This window comes from Lolium perenne, chromosome 7, assembly GCF_019359855.2.
Source record: "Lolium perenne isolate Kyuss_39 chromosome 7, Kyuss_2.0, whole genome shotgun sequence".
Classification (NCBI taxonomy): Eukaryota; Viridiplantae; Streptophyta; class Magnoliopsida; order Poales; family Poaceae; genus Lolium; species Lolium perenne.
In genome coordinates, this window is record NC_067250.2 from 147,499,141 (window position 1) to 147,523,942 (window position 24,802).

The 24,802-nt window shown below is 42.8% G+C and overlaps 1 protein-coding gene and 1 long non-coding RNA gene across 2 annotated transcripts in view; both read left to right on the forward strand.

Moving 5' to 3' along the window:
- The window catches only part of LOC127300840 (uncharacterized), a 132,514-nt gene that overhangs the window by 92,393 nt on the left and 15,319 nt on the right, over positions 1-24,802 (forward strand). The gene's annotated exons all lie outside the window — the stretch shown is intronic.
- LOC127298039 (uncharacterized) lies at positions 9,112-9,775 on the forward strand. Its single transcript, XR_007849570.1, has 2 exons — positions 9,112-9,348; positions 9,461-9,775. It is a non-coding gene; the product is annotated as an uncharacterized lncRNA (long non-coding RNA).

A 24,802-nucleotide genomic window follows, 5' to 3' on the forward strand; every position in this document is an offset into this window, starting at 1 on the left:
TTCCCATGCATTCCCTCTTCTGTATTGACAATGGATCTGCTTCAGCTTCACCATAATCACAAGATTTCTCACCTTCATGCTTCTTCCGTACTAAAGTACTCCTCTGTTGAGGCAAAGCATGAGTTTTGATTGGTACTATCTTCAGAGTATTGTGGTTACTTCCCACAACTTTGGTTCCTTCTTCTGATAATCCTTCATCTTGTCTTCGGAATCTTCGCAATTCGTCGCTTCCTCACACGAATACTATTACCCTCTAGATCTATAGCATCAAGTAAGGACTTGATATTGCAATAGGCATTTGCATATCAACATCAAACTTCATGTATGGATCTAGTCAAACAATGAAAATCCAATAAAATCCAAGAAGATTCAGCTCTGTGCATATAATACACATCATCGTAAGCCTGAATATACTAGTTGAGTAAGACATCTCTAAACATCAGACTGAGATGTGTAGTATATAACACCACATAAGATAGGTTTATATCGTGATACTTAGCACGAATATAGGGGACTCTACTATTTGTCTCAACATTTACCTCAATTGCACATTTGCAATGAGATAAACTTGAAACAAAATGGTCTAGGATAGTTAAGGTTAACCTAATTTTCTTTGGAAGTGCTAACTTGGCTTCCATTTTGTTGAGGACTATCTCACATGATATGTCTAGATCCTAACATTTCTACTCTAAACACATAACTATGGAAATATAACTCATATACTTCCATATGTTCTTACCATATAACTAGGGTTCTGATGTTCTTGACACAGTTCCCATGGTTTTGGAACACAATTCTTGCACTATTGTTTTGCATTTGGCTTCTTATTGTACTCCTCTTAATTAATTATAAGGTTCTAGTCCATCACATAACGATTCTCAGGTGAATCATATATGATTAACAATTCTACCCTGTAAGTAGGCATATTTTAATCCTATTTCTCTTTCTTACCTCCCATGATTGACTCATCATGGTCTATACTTCTGCATCTAACTTAATTATAGTTTTTACTTACTATCTATTGTCTCACAAGTTTGGATAATTTACTTACTCATTACTTATATTGGTCTACATCTTCTATTAGGATATCTTAATTATCTTCATCACTTGATATAACTCCTATTACAGGTCTGGATAACTCTTATTTAACTGTAACAGGTGTTGGTACACATCTTCCAATAGGATATCTTCCTTATGGTTGTATCCTCTCTTTGGACTACCATGTATTGTATCCAACTGTGATCTACTCATCTATAGTTTTAAGGACTTATTGATGTCCTACATGTTTGGGATTAGCTAACTAACTTTACTTAGAAAAGATAGGTAAGAAAGATTGACTCAAGTGTGTCAGGATTATTCTCAAGTGAATATCCATCTCAAGTCATAAAAATTTGGTTTAGCTAAGACAACTTCTTATAGACACAACCAATCCTATAGGTCTCCTTTAAAGGGTTTTAATTCTAGGGTCAAAGCATTTGCTGTGATACCAACTGTGGTGACCCGACATACCACTGCATGGTGTAGTATGCAAGTCTGATATAATACCAATGAAACACCGTTCCACTAGTATTATATCGCTCAGAGTGGTACAACAGAAACATATGCGGGTCCAAGGTATGTCTATAGAATTACAACATCGACTCTGTTACATGAGATCATCACAGCCTCCTACTTTACAATGAGGTAAAACTGCAAATAAACTCCAGAAGAACGACTCGTAGTCTAGTCTTATCACGAACTCTATTTGTAGAGTATTTCACTAACTACAGAGGCTAAGAATAGACTCTAGCTAAATAGGAGCTAGGTTTAGGAAGCTAGTTCCCTTCTATGGCTAAACTAGGTTTTCTCCTTGTTGGATGTGGTATCTGACTCCTCTGACAGGGTCCTGTCTCGTGAAGTAGTTGTTGACTCCTCGGCCTTCGAGTTGCACTGTGGATCCTCCTTCGATGCCTCCATATCTAAGCAGGGGATTTAAGAGTGGGATGAGTACGAGCGTACTCAACAAGTTCATTATAGGAAAGAGGTGTTTAATGCACTAGCTACGGCATTAGACCAGAAAGTCTAATACCAATGCAAGTTTTCATAACCATTTCTTCAAAAGGTTGCTTTTATTCAGAAGAACTATGTCCGTCATCCTTCACCGGTTTACTAGAACTTCATGGAGCTCCTTTCCGGCAGCGTTCGCAGTTCCATATCCCGGAACAGGGAGTGATAGGTCACGATTCATTACTCTCTGCAGAGGTGTGTTGCTTTACCCATAAGAGATCTTAACCTTGGTGCCAACCAAGCTGCAGGCTTGTCCACACTTCCTATGGTGTGTGGCCCGGTATAAGGTCATAGCCAATCATATTCCTCCGCTACCTCGCACACCCACCCTTTGTTGCAAACCCCGACCCTGGGTCCTCGCCGGTCCCATTATTCCCGTAATTTCAGGGTGGACCCCGACCACGACAACAGTTCTGGGCTCTACCATAAACTCCTTCGCCGGCAGCTCCAACCCATCATAGACCGCATTACCGTGGGGAATTAGAATGGGATCCCCACCCTCCGGTTGTTCTCGCACGATACAACTGCTACGGTAAGCGCATCCGTTGATGTACAAGAGGTGGAAATACGATTGACTATTCCGTCCCACTCCAGATCTTATGGTTAACACGGGTATTACGGCACAAGAATCACTGGACGACATTTGTTGTTTAATCCTAGATGGATATAAACCCTTGCAATGGAACCTCCACCATTTCAACACAATCCATGGTTCCATTGCCCACCACATAGTCATATTCATAGTTATAAAAATAGTGGTTTTGGTTTTTATGCAATAGTGATAATCATAGTACTTTGCAAGTAATTTGATAAAGATACTCAAATGGTATGAGCAAGTGATGAACTTGCCTTTCTTGGCTGCAAGATTATGCAGACAAGGTCTTCGATACGCAATAACTCCAAATTCTGAAATAGCATCATCGTCCGGTAAGGAAGATGTTTAAAAGATTGGCAAAGATGCAATAATGCATAAGTATGAGATGCAATCGCTCTAAGCGTGTCCTAACCCCGATGATTTAGGATTAGTGAGTGGTAAGGATTAGTTTAGGGTGTGTTGCACTTTTAAAGTGATTCGTAAACAAGGTTCTTATTAGGGTCTTGTTGTATTAGAATCATAAGCAAGTGGTATCATGCATAGTAGCAATCATACATATCAAGGAATAGTAGTTGTATAATAAGTAAAGAGCAGTTGTCAATTTTAAGTCCTATAGTGCATGGTTGACGATTACTTAGTAAATACTTTAAAAGAATAACTTGTAAATAACATGTTCTTTGATAAAGAACAAGTGTGATAATTAAGTTTGTGGGGTTCTATGGTTTCCTATGGTTCCAATTAGTTTCTGGAGTAAGTATTAGATGGATCACATCCTCGTTGGATTCATCAGCTACTAGGGCTTGTATTGTCGAATTAATCCTAGGCATTCTAAACATTTGTTCATACAAGGTTGCTATCAAGATTGTTTCATCTTGTTGGTGATAGCTAGCTAGGGTTTATAGGTCCTTATAGGCAGGGTTGAAGATGATTCTTTATTTACTTCAAAAGAATAACTTTTGAAGAACATACTTCTTAAGTAATAAGAAGTATATCAATTAGGTTGAGGTTGTTTAGGTTTGCTATTTCATTTCCTAAGTAAAGAATTATTGGCTCCTAAATAGGATGGTTCATAATTATGAAGTACTTGTAGGGTTTAGTGGACTATGGTTATGTAGTGATGATTATTGGGCATAGGTGCTATTGGAGTTCATCACAATGGTGTGATGCTAATTAAGGATGAGTAAGGATAAGATTCTTGGTAATAAGGACTAGGGTTGGTCCTATTTGATCATCTAGATAGGATAGGTGTGCATACATGGAATACTGAATTAGGGATAATAGGGCTCCTACATTTTATGTGGACATGGAAATTATTTAATTGCCAATTATGGTTCTATGGATCAAAAGGAAAATATTATTATCATATCTCCTAACCTAGGGTTTAGGTTAGAAACAAATTAGGGTTCCTATGAATTAATGGAGCTAGGGTTCTTAATGGTATTAGGGTTTTAGGGTTTCACATGCAATGATAATGTTGTAATACCATTCAATAAGGAATTAGGGTTTGCTATTTACCATATAGTTCTATGATTAATAACTTCATTTTTAAAGTGGATGTTATTAATAACTTTGAAATAAATATAATATTGAGTTTGGCATTTTATTATTTTTAATCAATAAATAATTAAGGTAATTATGATTTAGGGTTTAATTTCCAATATTAAGGATTAAATAAGTTACAAATAAAGAAAATTAGTGTTAATGTTTTCTTTATTTACTTTACTGGTTTTTATTTATTTTGGAAAGTTTTCCTAATTATTGAATTTTTAATTGAATTTAGAATTAATAAATAAGGCTTAAATAACTAGTATTAAATAATTGAATTTTTAATAAAAATATAAATTTCATTTTATATTTTTATTGGATAGAGTTTACTTTTCTAAGAATTTTGATATCTTAATTATATTTTTCTGAGTTATTATGAATTTTATATTATTATTTGAAGTTGCAGGTATTAATGCATTTTTGAAATAAAACGAAAAGAAAATACTAAACCTACCCGACTAAATCTACTAGCAGACGCTGACTGGTGGGGCTCTCTCCACGTCACCTGCCACGCAGCATTGACTGTGGTCAAAATTGCTGGCGTGGCAAGGTTCACGGTGGCCTGCGAGATGGCCGACGACGGCGATCTCGTTTCTGGACGCGCGAGGGCGATTGAGTGGGCTCAGGAGACTCGGCTCGGTGTGCTGAACACTATGGAGGCGGCGCCGCTCGGAAAAGGCCACCGGAGCGTGGCCGGCGACAACGTGCTGCGGCGGCGCACACGGACCAGCGACGCAATGGCGATGCAGGGCACAATTAAGGGAGATGGGGGTACTGGGAGGACCACGAGCTCACCAGGAGCGTGTTGGTGTGGTCGGCAAGGCTTGGGGAGGCCTCAGTCGACGGTAAACGTCGACGTCTGGTGGTCACCGGCGCGGACTTGATGTCGCGATTCGACGACCTCGAGACTTCCCGGCATGCGCGCGTTGACGAGGTGGTTGCTGGAGACGAGGCGGAGCTCCAGGGCTTCCCGGCGGTGCTCGGGATGGCTCCAAACGTCGGCGACGGGAATCGGCTGGGCGGGCTAGGGTTTCAATCTGGGGAAAAAAGGAAGAACAGGGCTGCGGGAGGCTTCGGACGAGTACTTATAGGGTCCAGGTTAGTCGTTGATGGTCGCGCGGTCCAAGATGACGGCCGGGACGTGGAGCTCGCCGTCGCCGTGGCGCTCTCCCGCGCGTGCAGAGACGAAGACGAAGGTGGCGACCTCGTCCTCGCTCTTATCCAACGAAGAGGTAAGTTGGGCGGTGCTGGGCTGGGTTTTGGGCTTCTGGTGGGCTGTGTTGGTGGGCTGCTGCGGCCAGAGGAGGTCCAGGTGAGATTTTCTCCTCCCTTTTCCTTTTCCATTTCTGTTTTTATTTTCTTTTTTCCTTTTCTAATTTGCATTCTATTTTAAATTCAAATTTGAATCCTTTTCTATTTTGCAGGTGTTTGATAACTGCAATTTCATGAATACTAATAAGAAAATCATTATGTTACTGATTTGTTCTTGAATAAACGTTAATATATATATTTATGTGGCCTTGCTACAATTTTTAATTAGGCAAGAATTTAGGTATTAGTTTTAATTTCCTTTTTCATTTACGATATAACTCCTTGTTGAATAATTAGAGTTGGTTATGCCTCTTCCAATTGTTTTGGTAGTTATTATTATGACTTGGCTTCATATTTGAGGAATTGGTCAATTGCACATGATTTTATGTGAGCTCCAATGTATTAGATTCAATAATTGAAGCTTAAGATTTTATTAATGTGCCATACTAGGGTTCTATCAGTTCTAGTGTAACTCCCTTGTTAAGCTTAATAATATCACTACATTTATGGTTTAATTATAGGACTTAACATTAGGTGGCTCTTATGTTTTATAATTGAAACATGGGATTTAATTAATGAACCATCAGGGTTCTAGTGATATTTACCTAATGGCAATTCGTTTGAATCTCAATTATGGTCTAGGTTTATATTGTGATCACCATAGTGATACTCAAACTAGGATTGAGGTTTAATTCTAGGTTATAGAGGTGAAATGGCACCATATTCCATGTGCTAGGGTTAATCTCCCCTAACCATGATAAAGTGGTTACTTGCTTAATATTTCATGTGCTTCTCTAATTACTAAGGATTTGGGAATTGGTTTTATCTTCTACCAATTAACTTCTATTATTATTCTCAATTAATCATTAAAGTAACTACAGTGGTTATAGTTCTTTTTATAGTTAACTTTGGTCATATGGATGGATGGTTTCTCACCATATAAAGTATAGAGTTTGACACTAAGAGTTTCTATTGTTCTTTATTTGAGGAATAAGTGGAATATAGATGTGGTAGGATCCTTCTTATGATCACCAAGTGAATCACAAGTTAAGGTTAGGATATAAGTCTAGGATTGCTTACTAGTGATCTCCCCATGATTTAATGTGGTGAATGATATCTACTTATCCTATTAGGATTTATCTTATCCTCACATATCTCAAGAGCATGATCATGGTTAGACATGGTCAACTTGTTCTTGATATCTCTACCTCAATTTCTTAGGGTTTATGATCATCATTCAATTTATAATGATCAAGGTTTGGCTTCCTAAGTTATCTCTCTAGAATTAGGTTTCTCATTTCCATGATCGGGCATTGTCTTGATTGAGTTAATATCCTCCCTACTTTATCAATCCATAGATATAATCTTATTCCATGTGATATTAGGTTGTCTCACCACTCCAAGATGAAATGGTTAATCTCCTAATACTTTAGTTCAAAGGTTGTCCTTTATTCTGAAATAGGTAAAGCTAAGATTGGTATGAGTGGTCTCTCTCTCATTTGGGGAAGGACTTTAATACTAACCTAAAGTTAGGCTCCATAGAGGTTGATGTGATCATCAATATCCATGTTTAATATAATTGGGTTCTCTCTCTAGGGATGGTCTGGAATAATATCCTAGGGTTTCTCTTCAAGGTGATGGTTGGAATACATGGATGTATATCCAAGGTTTTAGCTTAAGGTTTTCCATTGCTTTTCTAATAAATACTATAGAACTCTCACCTCTCTAGGTTTGATGTGTAATAACTTGGAATGGAGAAGAATATCTATTTCTGGAGTGGTTCTCCTTATCTTGTTTCCAAGATTGAAATAGAATGAATACCATGAGGTTCATGGTAGGATCATGGATTAGTTTAAGACATGGAAAAGATAAGTCAAGAATGGTTTCTCCATTTTATTATTACTTGGTTTGTAATTGAGTAGATGTTCATATACTATGGCAAGGATTACCATATTATAATCTTTTATAGGATCAAGCAATAGTTCATTGAGTAAAGTGTTGTTGTGTTGATTATTAGTTCCATTTGATCTAACCCTTTAGATCCAACCATATCTACCCAAAACAAGGTTTTAACAAGGTCACATTGAGGTTTATAGCGCTTGACTTGATGAGCTACTTCAATTCCACCAAGGTCAAGTGAAACTTCAATTAATGTGACTGTTTTACTTTAAAGCGCGAAAATTCCCCAGATTTTCTATGCATGAATGCAATGCACACATCTGTTCCTCTATTTTTGTAACCCCATTACCTGGGATATTACAGGAAACTTGTTCAAAATTGTATATGGTCATCCGATATTGAATATAATTCTTTTTGGTTCTAATTTCAAATTTGTTTGAAATTGTACATTCAAATGCATGTATGTAGTACCGTAGAATATGTGAAACTCCTTCAAAATTAAAATAAAACACAAAAGAAATAAAACAATACAAATTAAAAAGAAACCAGATTTAGGGGGGGAGGGGGCTAAAACCCTAAACCTGCGGCGGCCTTTAGTCGCGGTTGGCCAGAAGAACCGCGACTAAAGGTCCTCCGCCCCGACGGTCGCCTGGCGCCCACGTGGACGGACCTTTAGTCGCGGTTTGTAAGCAACCGCGACTGGGGGGGGGGGGGGGGTTTAGTCGCGCATAAAATACCGGTTGCGCAACCGGTATTAATGGCCGTTGCAAACCGCGACTATTGGCCTTTTTTCTACCAGTGGCGATCTTTGCTATCATATCTGGTTTCTTCTATCCAGTGTAATATGATATATGCAAAGTTGCATACACATATTTTTGACCAGGCCGCAAGGTCGAGGTACAAAAGTGAAAGTTTGCATAAAATTGCCTTGCTCATATTATGATGTTTGTATGCATCATCTCTGATAGAACGAGAGGCGTGTAACGGTTAGCTATGTTCATTGACACATTTTCCATGACCAGTTACTAAAACCTTTGTACTATTTAGTAGTTCTAATTAGTTCAATGCAACTTAACTCATCGGGTTGTTACTCTCTACAGTATTTTGTAGAGCAAACTCTTCATAAGGTGATGGATTTTAGGGACTTCATTGTTTCTGTACAGGGACTTTTTGGGTCGCTGCTCTCAGGAGTAAATCCTAGATACTGTCATCATGTGTATTTCTATTTCAAATTATCTTCTTTCGCCTTTGATGTAATTCGTATGCCCCATGTTAATATGTGACTGAACTTGATGCCTTTTAGAATTAGAAATCGCAATGCACTCCTTGCTTATGAGTGAATCTAATGTCATTCTCCCAGTATATTACATCATTCCACTTTCACTTTGTTATTTTTGGTTGTATTGAAAGCTAATAACGCATACAAGTTAAGGTGTCGGTGGTCATGGGCGGGCCCATGTGTATTCATGGGTATTCAGGTGAATACCCATGAATTTTGGCAAAATTTTCATATTATATGATACAGCCATAAACTAAGATATACCATGTATGGAAACCATTTGTATAGTTGACATGAAGTATACTGTAGTGCAGCTGGCTATGGGTGATTACCGACAGTAGCAGGTCTTGGGTTCAATCTCCCATACGTTCACCTTTTTTACTATTTCTTTTATTTTGAATACCCATTAAATAAATCCTGGGCCCGCCCATGTCGGTGGTGAGTATTTGTAGAACAGAGCTAATGCACCACATGAGAACTAACTGCACTCACTTAATTTCATCGATCGTAAGAAGAGGGAACACTAATTTCCCATTTGTTGCAGCTGAGTCAGCGGCTTGATTGGAAAAAAAAAACTTGATTCATATATTGTTTTCTCTCAGGATTAACATGGGGTTCCAAGGAAGCCGCAAATTAGTAAAATTTTGATCCTTGCAGTTTGATTAGTATACAGGTATACCTTGCATCTCATGAACAAAATCTTGATGTGATGTGCTAAAATGGAATATTGTATCAAGATTCCAAAAATATATCCGTCTTATTTAATCAGTTGATTCTCTTTGCAGGATATCCACTTTCTAGCACATTAACATCATGTTTCTATTTTCTATAACATCAGTTGCAGCTGAAGAATCAGGATTGTGTTGTGATCATGGAAGGTTTCAAAGCTAGTGGACCGAGCGTCTAAATTTGGCACATATTTCCCTTTATATTTGTTCAAGATAAGAAAATAATCATTGAAATAAACTTTGCATCTATTTAAATTGGTTGTATGCTTACTTCAAGCACACATGTTTTTTGTAACGGACACATACATTGTCCTATCTGAAGTAAGGAAATCAACCTTGAATTATGTGCTTAGAGCAAGGAAATCAACTTTTTTACTGAAGTAATTGAGTTTACTTGTTTTTTTTTGTTTGGATAACAAGATCGTACGTTACATTTATCTGAACGGTAAGCTGGGCTCTTCTCAGGCAATGTGACATTTGTGTGTCCCTGACTTGTGGCCATCGCCTTGGACGGTCTTTGGTTTTTTTTTTTTTGAGCAAGAAGAGCCCGAAGGACCTGGAAGTTTATATTAATATCCAAACAGTGAAGGTGTACATTATTACATAGGACCCCAATACAAAGGTAAAGTAAAACATGAGTCCCCAATATATATGGAGAAGACTTCGCTGAGAGATGTAAAAAACAATCAGGTCCCTCCCTCTCTCCTCTGCCGAGCCAGAGGTCAGCTGCACCGCCGTCGAGCACCACCGCGAAGACAAACCACTTGCTGCAATGTCGACGTTGAGCGCGGCCGCTGACCTGGAAGTAGGCCTCCGATGGAGGTTGATAGGATGCCGGAGCTCACCGGTGTTAACAAACGGCACGCAGCCGTCGAGATGAAGCACGCCGAAATTGCTTCCAAGCTTCGGAAAGCCCATACAAATGAACTCTCGCCAGCTCCTTCGATGTCGACTAGCCCGCCCTCAATCACGACACTCCTGCCATGGGTGGGAGAAGGCAGGCAGAGATGATTGGAGCAGCAAGAACTCAACACAATATGGCCACCAAAGACAACACCGTCGTCGCCGTCTTCATCTTCCTCCTCGCCGCCACGGCCGGCCAGGTCGATGTCGAGGATGTCGAGGGCACATCTTTGCAACCACCCGTGCTTATTGAAGAGAGGCTTGGCAGGAGGAGCATATGATTCCATCCCCCACCTTAGGGACTTGACATCACAGCTCCTCGGCCATTCACCGGTGTCACACCAATACACCAGGGAAAGAGAGCCCCTACTCTTCTCCGACGTTCCATCACCCTCCGTCCATCTTCCCCACCCCTCACCACCACGGCCGGCCAGTGGGAAGAGGACAAACAGAGCATAGATGGAAATCCAAGAGAGAGAGAGAGCAAACCTTGAGCTTATTGACGGAGAGCCATGGGGGAAGGTCAAGCGCCGTCGTCTCCGACCGCCGGAGCTCCTTGCCGCGCCGCCGCCACCACCATGCGCACCGGATCTTGCCCACAAGATCTGGAGCTTGACTCCAATACCACGGCATCCCGCCGAAGACTCTAAACCTAGCCCTATCTACATCACCGGCGCGTCCCCCTCCCCATGCCGAAGAGTCTATCCGCTGGCTGCTTCTCAAGTGTGTATAAGACAAAAAAATGATTCACTATACACAACCTGAAGCTTCAGTAAAGGGATGCATGCTGAATTCATACATCTAAAAGTGACTACGTCTAAGGCTGAGCATAGCTCTCCACGGCTGCTTCTACAAACTTAAACTATAACACACAATGCTGTCTTAGAGATGCTGCTATAGAAGATGCGTAAGCTAGCTAGGCTTTGCTTTTAAAGATCAACCCTCAAGCGTAACACAATGTCTAAATTATGCAGGCGGCGAGGCGAAGCTCGCCTGGTCATCTAGTTAAGATACATGTCAAACTGGTTAGGGCCCATAATGATGAAGATCAACAAAAATAGCAACAAAATATGAATTATACTAGTGCGGCTGAATGCCGAAGAGGCTAAGAGCATCTCCACTCGTTAGGCTCCCAAGCCGAAATCCGGCGCTAGTTAGCGCCGGATAGATGAAGCTTTCGGCTTGGGGAGGCCCAGTTTCCTAGCGGCGAGCCTAGGAAATCGAGGCAAAACTATGAATTTGGCGATCAACTTCAAATAAACATAGTAAAATTTAGGCGAAATTTACAGGAATTCATATAATATAGGCTAGCTCATTCATTTTTCGCCAAATTCGCACATATATTCGAAATCAGCGTAAATACAGTAGATAAAAAACTAATAAAACGGCGTTCTACATGCCGAAACAGCGGTAAAATGCCGTGTAGTCACCGTTGTCGTTGCAATCGTCGTCGTCCTTCGGCGGTGTTGCCTGTGACACTACTAGAAAAATCCTTATAGGCAGGAATGTATTCTGTGGCGTACCTAAAAGTGCGTGCTCTACAAAAACATTTCTATGGCGCATAGGTTAATATGCTCCACAGAATTTTTCAACTTCTGTGGCGCATCAAACAATGGCGCCCCACAGAATTCTTGCTTTCTATGGCGCATGTAACCAGATGGGCCACAGAAACTTTATGGGGCCCACGTGGGGTCCGGTATTGCACATGGTTGGAGGCAATTTTGTGGCGCATGTGCCAATATGCGCCACAGAAAGATGGATTTCTGTGGCGCACGTTAGCATATGCGTCATAGAATTCTGTGTGCGGGCCCACGCCTGATAGTAGCAGGCCACATTTCTATGGTGCATGTAGGTATATGCGGCACAAAATGTGCGAAGTAGATCTAGGTTTTTTTGCTCTCCACGGACTTCACCCCCATATCGTCTTTTTTAACTTTGTAAAATACGAAAGAAATAGATAGAAATTTTTAAAAATAAAATCCTTCGAGGTGCTCCTGTATTATGTCATCTAATTTTAATGAGAATTAACAAACACGAATTTCAACTTTTCCTACCAAATTGCGTCATGAAATCTTCAAACTAGATTTACCCATTTAGCCTGGGTTTACCCGGTAGCCAATTTTTAGAATTCGCAAATTCGAAAAGAGTAAAAATTTAAGGCAAAGTCAAGATCTTTTCTTGCAAAAATAAAAAATTTCGAAAAAAATTATGTGGCGCACCAAATGCACATGCACCACAGAATTCTTAGGCCGAAATTTGAATTTCGGCGGCGCCCTTCTCTTTTCTCCTCCTCCTCCTCCCTTCTTCTCCCTTCTCCTCATTCTCCTCTCTTCTTCTCCCTCCTCCACACCTGGCCTCCTCCACCACCGTCGACCTCCTCCTCCTCCTACACCCGATGACCTCCTCCTCCTCCGGCGACCACCACCACCACCACCTCCTCCTCCGGTGACCACCACCACCACCTGTCGAGGGTACTCCTCGGCAATGCCCTTCGATTGGGGCTTAGGGTTGATGGAATCTTGTAGGCTGACACGAGACATCGGTTCACAGACAAGCGGGGAGAGCGATTTACCCAGGTTCGGGGCCCTCGATGAGGTAAAACCCTTACGTCATGCATGTCTGATCTTTAATTACGAGAATATTGGGTTACAATGGGGTGCCAAAGGGTTCGGCTGAGATCTCGTCGAGAGGCTAAGTGCTGCGGCGACCTAGCTCTAGACTTTTGGTGGCTAAGATTGCTAAGATTGATCGTGTCCCTCGGCAGCCCCTCTCCCTGGCCTTTATATAGGAGGCCAGGTCTCAAGAGGTCTAATCGAGTACGACTAGGTTTACAGTAGTCCTAGCTCTAAACTTTCCTTGTTCGGCTCCTTCCTTGTCTTGACCGCCAAGGAATCTTCTGCTACGCCATCCAAGTGGCCCGTCTTGCCATCGAGTACCTTCATGGGCCTCCAGTTAGGTTGTACAGGATAGGGCAATGTCGGTTACCTGAAGGGTAATGCCCACGTCAGTAGCCCCCGAGTGTCTAGCCGAAGATAGTTCGGGTAGAGACTAAAGCATGCCTCCACCTAATGTTCTTTTCCTTGATTGTTCTTGTCCATCTTGTATCAGCATCATCTTCTTTTATCGGGTGCGCGTCCAGTGCTCCCAATGGGAGTAGCCCCCAAGTCTAGGTACGGATACTTGCAATCCGTGCGTAGACTCAAGTTGTACCACTCGAACGTTTTGCTCTGCCGAAGTTTCTCTACAAGTCTTCATGGGTCATCCGATATATTTGCACTAAGGCTTGTATTCTTCGATAAGTTTTCCGCGCGTAGGGGATAATGAGTAACGTGCCCAACTTTTGCTGGTTAACTGCCGATGGCAAAACAACGTTACCCTACACAGAATCAAGTCCCCGGGCATGATCCTAGAGTGCAAAAAAGTTTTATCGGGTGCGCATCCAGCGCTCCTGATGGGAGTAGCCCCCGAGTCTGGACACGGGCGCTTGCAACCGGGTGAAGACTTGAGCTGAACATTCCATCTTTTTTTTCAGTTGTTTCTTCACACGAATATCTTCGATTCCTCAAGTTATCGGGTGCGCGTCCAGCGCTCCCGATGGGAGTAGCCCCCGAGTCTAGGAGCGGATGCTCGCATCCGTACGTGGACTCAAGTCCACCATCCGATATCTTTTATATTCCTTCGAATGCTTCGAGCAATTTTTACGACGTCACTGATGACGTTATTGACACCCTGGTTTTGACTGACAGGACACGACCCATTGGGCCCATCCTACCTCTGCCTTGTTCTGGTTCTAAGTAATATCCTCCCTTTTCGCACGGTTACCAAGGCGTCTCCTTGATTTCCGCGATCAACAACGGAAAAAGGGTCCTCTTAAAGAACTGGAAACAACAACACGTGTCCCCGCAATCCTCAAGTTCTCCCTTACTTAAAATCTCAGAGGACAAAATCCTTAGCATTCCCTTCTTATTCACCGTAGCATCTTCCCGTTCTTCTTCTACCTCTCTCTTTCACAACCGTTGCGCCGCCACCATCGTTTTTTAGATCTTCTCCAGATCTTGCAATGGTGAAAAAGAAGAACCTCGCTGCCGCCGCCAGCTCCACGAGCGGTGGCGCCGCCGCCAAGGCCTCCTCGAATCTTCCGAAGAGGAGCGCTCCAGATGCTCCTCCCCCAGCTCCGGCGCTGCTAGCGCCACCAAGCTCGATAGCCAAACCCGGAGACTGGCTAGCGTCCTCCAAGCGTGATGAGAAGAGGGCCCGAAGCCTCGGGCTAATCTCCTCCGATGAGGGGAATGTGATCCTTCCAGGTGCGATCTCTCGGCCCAATCCTCCTGCTGGTTTTACCGTGATGTTCCTGTCGTTCTTGTATCGGGGTCTCTCGCTTCCTGCCCACGAATTCCTTCATCGTCTTTTGCGGACTTACGAAATCCAACTGTGGCAACTCACCCCTAACTCAATCCTCCACGTTGTTGTGTTCATCACTGATACGCGTACAGCACGCGGCCGTTGGGAACCCAAAGAGGAAGGTGTGATGCGTACAGCGGCAAGTTTTCCCTCAGTAAGAAACCAAGGTTTATCGAACCAGTAGGAGCCAAGAAGCACGTTGAAGGTTGATGGCGGCGAGATGTAGTGCGGCGCAACACCAGGGATTCCGGCGCCAACGTGGAACCTGCACAACACAACCAAAGTACTTTGCCCCAACGAAACAGTGAGGTTGTCAATCTCACCGGCTTGCTGTAACAAAGGATTAGATGTATAGTGTGGATGATGATTGTTTGCAGAGAACAGTAGAACAAGTATTGCAGTAGATTGTATCGATGTAAAAGAATAGGATCGGGGTCCACAGTTCACTAGAGGTGTCTCTCCCATAAGAATAAGCATGTTGGGTGAACAAATTACAGTTGGGCAATTGACAAATAGAGAGGGCATGACAATGCACATACATGATATGATAAATATTGTGAGATTTAATTGGGCATTATGACAAAGTACATAGACCGCTATCCAGCATGCATCTATGCCTAAAAAGTCCACCTTCAGGTTATCATCCAAACCCCTTCCAGTATTAAGTTGAAAACAACAGACAATTGCATTAAGTATGGTGTGTAATGTAATCAATAACTACATCCTCGGACATAGCATCGATGTTTTATCCCTAGTGGCAATAGCACATCCACAACCTTAGAACTTTCTGTCACTGTCCCAGATTTAATGGAGGCATGAACCCACTATCGAGCATAAATACTCCCTCTTGGAGTTAAGAGTAAAAACTTGGCCAGAGCCTCTACTAATAACGGAGAGCATGGAAGATCATAAACACCACATAGGTAATAGATTGATAATCAACATAGCATAGTATTCTCTATCCATTGGATCCCAACAAACACAACATATAGCATTACAGATAGATGATCTTGATCATGTTAGGCATCTCACAAGACCCGACAATGAAGCATAATGAGGAGAAGACGACCATCTAGCTACTGCTATGGACCCATAGTCCAGGGGTGAACTACTCACTCATCACTCCGGAGGCGACCATGGCGGTGAAGAGTCCTCCGGGAGATGATTCCCCTCTCCGGCAGGGTGCCGGAGGCGATCTCCTGAATCCCCCGAGATGGGATTGGCGGCGGCGGCGTCTCTGGAAGGTTTTCCGTATCGTGGCTCTCGGTATTGGGGGTTTCGCGACGAAGACTATATGTAGGCGGAAGGGCAGGTCAGGAGGCGTCACGGGGGGCCCACACGCTAGGGCTGCGCGGGCCCCCCTTGGGCCGCGCCGCCCTAGTGTGGCGGCGCCCCGTGGCCCCACTTCGTCTTCCCTTCGGTCTTCTGGAAGCTTCGTGGCAAAATAGGGCCCTGGGCATTGATTTCGTCCAATTCCGAGAATATTTCCTTACTAGGATTTCTAAAACCAAAAACAGCAGAAAACAGCAACTGGCTCTTCGGCATCTCGTTAATAGGTTAGTGCCGGAAAATGCATGAATATGACATAAAGTATGCATAAAATATGTAGATATCATCAATAATGTGGCATGGAACATAAGAAATTATTGATACGTCGGAGACGTATCAGCATCCCCAAGCTTAGTTTCTGCTCGTCCCGAGCAGGTAAACAATAACAAAGATAATTTCTGGAGTGACATGCCATCATAACCTTGATCATACTATTGTAAGCATATGTAATGAATGCAGCGATCCAAACAATGGTAAATGACATGAGTAAACAATGGTAAATGACATGAGTAAACAAATGACTTTTCATGAATAGTACTTCAAGACAAGCATCAATAAGTCTTGCATAAGAGTTAACTCATAAAGCAATAATTCAAAGTAAAGGCATTGAAGCAACACAAAGGAAGATTAAGTTTCAGCAGTTGGTTTCAACTTGTAACATGTATATCTCATGGATAGTTGTCAATGTAAAGTAATATAACAAGTGCAATATGCAAGTATGTAGGAACCAATGCACAGTTCACACAAGTGTTTGCTTCTTGAGGTGGAGAGAAATAGGTGAACTGACTCAACATAAAAGTAAAAGAATGGCCCTTCGCAGAGGGAAGCATTGATTGCTATATTTGTGCTAGAGCTTTGGTTTTGAAAACAAGAAACAATTTTTTCAACGGTAGTAATAAAGCATATGTGTTATGTAAATTATATCCTACAAGTTGCAAGCCTCATGCATAGTATACTAATAGTGCCCGCACCTTGTCCTAATTAGCTTGGATTACCTGGATTATCATTGCAATACATATGTTTTAACCAAGTGTCACAAAGGGGTACCTCTATGCCGCCTGTACAAAGGTCTAAGGAGAAAGCTCGCATCGGATTTCTCGCTATTGATTATTCTCAACTTAGACATCCATACCGGGACAACATAGACAACAGGTAATGGACTCCTCTTTTATGCATAAGCATTCAACAATTATTAATTTTCTCATATGAGATTGAGGATATTTGTCCAAAACTGAAACTTCCACCATGGATCATGGCTTTAGTTGGCGGCCCAATGTTCTTCTCTAACATTATGCATGCTCTAACCATTCTAGCGGTAAATCTCCCTTACTTCAGACAAGACGGATATGCATAGCAACTCACATGATATTCAACAAAGAGTAGTTGATGGCGTCCCCAGGAACATGGTTATCGCACAACAAGCAACTTAATAAGAGATAAAGTGCATAAGTACATATTCAATACCACAATAGTTTTTAGGCTATTTGTCCCATGAGCTATATATTGTAAAGATGAAAAATAGAAATTTTAAAGGTAGCACTCAAGCAATTTACTTTGGAATGGCAGAGAAATACCATGTAGTAGGTAGGTATGGTGGACACAAATGGCATAGTGGTTGGCTCAAGGATTTTGGATGCATGAGAAGTATTCCCTCTCGATACAAGGCTTAGGCTAGCAAGGTTATTTGAAACAAACACAAGGATGAACCGGTGCAGCAAACTCACATAAAAGACATATTGTAAACATTATAAGACTCTACACCGTCTTCCTTGTTATTCGAAACACTTTACTAGAAATTATCTAGACCTTAGAGAGACCAATTAAGCAAACCAAATTTTAGCAAGCTCTATGTATTTCTTCATTAATAGGTGCAAAGTATATGATGCAAGAGCTTAAACATGAGCACAACAATTGCCAAGTATCACATTATCCAAGACATTATAGCAATTACTACATGTAGCATTTCCCGTTTCCATATAACAATTTAACAAAGAAGATTCAACCTTTGCCATGAACACTATGAGTAAAACGTAAGGACATATTTGTCCATATGCAACAGCGGAGCATGTCTCTCTCCCACACAATGAATGCTAGGATCCATTTTATTCAAACAAAACAAAAACAAAAACAAACAGACGCTCCAAGCAAAGTATATAAGATGTGATGGAATAAAAATATAGTTTCACTAGAGGAACCTGATAATGTTGTCGATGAAGAAGGGGATGCCTTGGGCATCCCCAAGCTTAGACGCTTGAGTCTTCTTAAAATATGCAGGGGTGAACCACCGGGGCATCCCCAAGCTTAGAGCTTTCACTCTCCTTGATCATATTGTATCATCTCCCTCTCTTGATCCTTGAAAACTTCCTCCACACCAAACTCAAAACAACTCATTAGAGGGTTAGTGCACAATCAAAATTTACATGTTCAGAGGTGACACAATTATTCTTAACACTTCTGGACATTGCACAAAGCTACTAAAAGTCAATGGAATCGAAAAATCCATCAAGCATAGCAAAACAGGCAATGCGAAATAAAAGGCAGAATCTGTCAAAACAGAACAGTTCGTAAAGACGAATTTCTAAGAGGCACCAGACTTGCTCAAATGAAAATGCTCAAATTGAATGAAAGTTGCGTACATATCTGAGGATCACTCACGTAAATTGGCATAATTTTCTGAGTTACATACAGAGAATTAGACCCAGATTCGTGATAGCAAAGAAATCTGTTTCTGCGCAGTAATCCACATCTAGTATGAACCTTACTATCAACGACTTTACTTGGCACAACAATGCACAAAACTAAGATAAGGAGAGGTTGCTACAGTAGTAACAACTCCCAAGACTCAAATATAAAATAAAAGTACTGTAGTAAAAACATGGGTTGTCTCCCACAAGCGCTTTTCTTTAACGCCTTTCAGCTAGGCGCAGAAAGTGTGTATCAAGTATTGTCAAGAGATGATGCATCTACAGCGGGGCGTGGAGTTTTCTCAACCATGCATAGTATTTTGGATACATAGGTTTCAGCGGCTCCCTTTTCATTAGTCTTGGGCTTGCTACTCTCATCAAACAAATTTTCACGAACAAGCCAAGCATAATTATCATCTAGAGCTTCATGCATCGCTAGGAGCTTACATGGTATTGGTGCTTTAATCTCCCCACCATCATTAACATTATTAGTGTACTTAATTCTATCCTTATCCATCTTTTCAAGTGTTCTTTTAAAATCGGTGATCATACCAAGCCTATCATGCTTACTAAAAACTTTTCTAGCTTCTTTGGCTATATCCTCAAATTCTCGCACTAGGACTTTTAGAACAAAATCTCTCTTCTCTCCCCTCTCCATATCAGAAAGTGTGAGAAACATGTGTTGTATCATGGGGTTGAGACTAATAAATCTAGCTTCCATCATGCGTACCAAACAAACAGAAGCATCTTCATAAGTAGGAACAGCTTTTGCAAGGGGTACATCTTTGAGATCTTCATGCATACTAACATGGGTGAAAAATTCTTCTATATTATCTCTTCCAATTATAGACCCTTGCCCTACCGGTATATCTTTTACAGTAAAATTAAAAGGAAACATGATGAAATAAGTAAAGCAAATGCAAGTAACTAATTTTTTTTGTGTTTTTAATATGGAGATTGCAAACAAGACAGTAAATAAAGTAAAGCTAGCAACTAATTTTTTTGTATTTTGATTTAGTGCAGCAAACAAAGTAGTAAATAAAATAAAGCAAGACAAAAACAAAGTAAAGAGATTGGGATGTGGAGACTCCCCTTGCAGCGTGTCTTGATCTCCCCGGCAACGGCGCCAGAAAACAGTTGCTGGCGCAGAGTTGACGTGGGAGTTAGAGATCTCTGTGGTGTAACTTTTCTTCAGGTCCCCGGCAACGGCGCCAGAAAACAGTCTTGATACGCGTACAACACGCGACCATTGGGAACCCCAAGAGGAAGGTGTGATGCGTACAGCGGCAAGTTTTCCCTCAGTAAGAAACCAAGGTTTATCGAACCAGTAGGAGCCAAGAAGCACGTTGAAGGTTGATGGCGGCGAGATGTAGTGCGGCACAACACCAGAGATTCCGGCGCCAACGTGGAACCTGCACAACACAACCAAAGTACTTTGCCCCAACGAAACAGTGAGGTTGTCAATCTCACCGGCTTGCTGTAACAAAGGATTAGATGTATAGTGTGGATGATGATTGTTTGCAGAGAACAGTAGAACAAGTATTGCAGTAGATTGTATCGATGTAAAAGAATAGGACCGGGGTCCACAGTTCACTAGAGGTGTCTCTCCCATAAGAATAAGCATGTTGGGTGAACAAATTACAGTTGGGCAATTGACAAATAGAGAGGGCATGACAATGCACATACATGATATGATGAATATTGTGAGATTTAATTGGGCATTACGACAAAGTACATAGACCGCTATCCAGCATGCATCTATGCCTAAAAAGTCCACCTTCAGGTTATCATCCGAACCCCTTCCAGTATTAAGTTGAAAACAACAGACAATTGCATTAAGTATGGTGCGTAATGTAATCAATAACTACATCCTCGGACATAGCATCGATGTTTTATCCCTAGTGGCAACAGCACATCCACAACCTTAGAACTTTCATCACCGTCCCCATTTAATGGAGGCATGAACCCACTATCGAGCATAAATACTCCCTCTTGGAGTTAAGAGTAAAAACTTGGCCAGAGCCTCTACTAATAACGGAGAGCATGCAAGATCATAAACAACACATAGGTAATAGATTGATAATCAACATAGCATAGTATTCTCTATCCATCGGATCCCAACAAACACAACATATAGCATTACAGATAGATGATCTTGATCATGTAGGCAGCTCACAAGACCCGACAATGAAGCATAATGAGGAGAAGACGACCATCTAGCTACTGCTATGGACCCATAGTCCAGGGGTGAACTACTCACTCATCACTCCGGAGGCGACCATGTCGGTGAAGAGTCCTCCGGGAGATGATTCCCCTCTTCGGCAGGGTGCCGGAGGCGATCTCCTGAATCCCCCGAGATGGGATTGGCGGCGGCGGCGTCTCTGGAAGGTTTTCCGTATCGTGGCTCTCGGTACTGGGGGTTTCGCGACGAAGACTATATGTAGGCGGAAGGGCAGGTCAGGAGGCGTCACGGGGGCCCCACACGCTAGGGCCACGCGGGCCCCCCTTGGGCCGCGCCGCCCTAGTGTGGCGGCGCCCCGTGGCCCCACTTCGTCTTCCCTTCGGTCTTCTGGAAGCTTCGTGGCAAAATAGGCCCCTGGGCGTTGATTTCGTCCAATTCCGAGAATATTTCATTACTAGGATTTCTGAAACCAAAAACAGCAGAAAACATCAACTGGCTCTTCGGCATCTTGTTAATAGGTTAGTGCCGGAAAATGCATGAATATAACATAAAGTATGCATAAAACATGTAGATATCATCAATAATGTGGCATGGAACATAAGAAATTATCGATACGTCGGAGACGTATCAATCACCCTCTGCGAGGCGTTCTTGGGCATCGAGCCTCACTTTGGGTTGTGGAAGAAAATTTTCTTCGTAAAGAGATACAGCAGTAGCAATGGACCCTTTGTCATTGGGGGAGTGGGGTTTGTTGTTCGCTCAGAAGTCAACTATTTTAGTTTCCCAATGAGAGAATCCGTGCAAGGATGGAGACTGAAATGGTTTTATGTTAAGGATTCCTTAACAACCGAGTCCCAGCTTCCTTGCTTTACCGATGTCCTTGAAGCAAAGCCTAAGCATTTTTGGAAGAACATCCTTTCTCCCGATGAAAGGACAGCAACCGATGAATTATTTGCCAAATTCCTTCGGATCAAAGAAGCCGATGGCCAAACCATGATTGGCACAGAGGTGTCCGCGGTGTTCTTGAAACGTCGAGTCCAGCCAGTCATGGCCAGAGTTCGCTCGATGTGGTTGTATTCGGGTCCGAAGGATGAAACCAGGATAAACATCGCTGAACTATCGGAAAAGGAGCTGCTTGATGAAGTTCGTCGCCTCACTCTCTTTAGTCAGGAAGACTCGATCCCTTTGATATCTTCTTATTCTCCTCTTGACGCCGATCATCCACCGTCAGAGGTAAATTTTCCTTCTCATACTCTTATTACCTTGTTCCACTTTGTCGACATAACTACTATTGTTCTTATTTGTTCTTTTCTTCGACAGATCCCCATAGTTCCTGAAAACTTGCATGATTCGCCAATCGACATTTCCGAGGGAAGAGGTTCTTCAGCCCCTGTTGATTTTCATACTGCCGAGTATACGGGCTCAAAGAACGAACACGATAACTCGATAGATTCTGGGGCTATCTACACCGATCTTCCTCCCCCAGCCAATGATACTTGCGACACAGCGGGATCAGTGCGTGATGACGACGCTGATCATGATGCATTTGTTAATGCAGCTTTGGAGGAGGTCAAAGCTTCACCCGCGAAGAGATCAACTGGCGGCTTTGCCGACGAGGATGAATTCTTTGACCTGTAAGTCCATTTTTCCTAGAATTCGTATTTTGCCTTTACCATTCGCATTTCTTTCATAATTCTTGTCAACCATTTCCTTTCGTAGTGACGAAGGTTTCATCGAGCCTCCATCTAAGAAAGCCAAATCTGGCGCTGCTCCGCCGGATGTCGCGGCTTCCGAAGCTTCGGCTCCTACGGCAGCCCCTGCGTCCCAGGTATCGACTGCTTCCTCCCTTTCTAGGGGAAGGATGTTCCTGCTGCCGCCACGACCCCTCCTTCAGGAAAACCCGTAAGTCTTTTTTCGGTTGCAACGTGAATTTCCCTGAATGTGCCGTGATTAATGATTCTTCATCAAACATCTGCTTTTCCCCTTTCCTTAAGGATCTGCGGGGTGTTATATCTTCTTTGGAGGCCTTCGCCTCCCAATTTACATCCCTGGAAGCGAACAAGGTTCGACTGCAGAAGGAAGTTAAATCTTCTTCCTCGAAGTTGGACGGCGCAGTCAAAATAGCCGCCGCAGCTCGCCAAGAAGTCGACTCCCTGAAGGAGGAACTTCGCAAGCTGAAGGAGAAGCTGAAGGAAGAGGAAGCGTCTAGGCTGGTCGCCGAGGCTCGGGCGACTGAAAAAGATGAACTTCTTCGCCAGTCTTCCTTGGCTTCGCTTGGTAATTCCTTTTATGCTTCCCTGTCGACTATCACTTTGCAGATTCGATCTTTTGATAGTAACCTTTCCCATTTCATTCCCCTGCAGAGGCCGTTGACATCCCTGTCGATGCCATGGATAAAATCCCTAACAATTCTCCGGCAAACAGTGTGTCGATGACTCTTGCCGCACACCAGCTTACACGGGAGCTCCTTGATAAGGGCAAAGGTGCCATGTCGCGGATGCACTCGATGACCTTTCCAAAGATTAGTCAAGACAAGACTCTGAGGCAGCTGATCGACGCCTTCGCAGTCGACACCAAGGAGGTTATCGAGGTATTCAAACATACTTCGCGTACCTATGGTGCCCTCCTAGCCTTCCAACTTATGATGGGTCATGGCTTCAAGGCCGACATTGAGGAGATGTCTAGGGAGCTGCCAAAAGATCAAGATGGGCAGTTTATTGATTTAAGCATCTTCAAAACGTCAGCTCTTAAGTGTGCACGCCAGCTCCTTGAACTGGTTTCATCGAAGAAAACATCGGCTGGCCCAAGTTTATCGACCCCGACTCAAGCCCCTTGATTTTTGTAACAAAAGTTCTCTTTGATTTGATGTGAAACGATGTACTGTCGCAAAACTTGTGTTTGTAATAAACTCCGTGCTAGCAATGTTGCTAGTACACCCTTCTTACGACATTTTCACTTGCACTCTCCCGATGGGAGTAACTTCTGATGTTGATGCGAAGCGATCCGTCATGCCTTTGACGCTGTTCTTTGCAGGTTTTCCCAGTGCCCGCGTTTGTCGATGATTCTTCGGGTGCTCTTTCTGAAGGTGATCGAATCTAGCGTATGAAAGATCGGATCGCGCAGATGGAAAAAGATCTGCGCAATACCTATGCCTTGGCTGCCATTATCAAGAAGAAGGGCGAGATTGCAGCCGACGTAGAGCGCTATGCTCTTACTGAACTGCATAAGGCCACTGAAAGTTTGAACTGTAAGTTACCTGATCCTTGTGCTCATTACTCTTTGTCAAAAAAGCGTATTGTCTGATCTTCCGTTGATTCTTTTTCTAGTCATAGCTCTGAACCGTGCTGAAGAGAACAAGCGGATTCACGAGCGCGTGCATTGATCCAGCTGTCATCAGCCGAGGAGATTTTCTGGAGGGAGCACTCGAAAGCTTCGGCTGTCGCACAGTTCCAGGATCGGGTCCAGCAGGTCCACCATTTCTTCGACAAGTGCTACAAAGCCCTAAGGGTAATTTGGAGGACGATGCTCCCTTTGAACGCGGTCCCTCCCACGCTGTTGACTGTGATGTCTGTGCACACCGTGGGGCATGCCGCGCTTGGAGTGATGATCCGGGTGGGACCCTCATCGCTTCCACTCGCCAGATCGCATCTGGTTGACTCTCCTTTTGATCAACTTCGTCAAGAAATCAGTTGCAGCCGAGGAATCGCTGGACTTTGCGAGCACGACCACGCGTGCGCGCCGCCGTGCGGCTTGGCGTCCCAAGCTGTTCAGAAGACCACGTGAAGGCCAGCAAGCCCGGTTCCTTTCTTCACCGACAAAAGCCAGGTCGTACACTCCTGTGCATATTGCAAGTTAATTGATCCGATCTATGTAGAAACTAACTCTATCTATCTGCCGTAC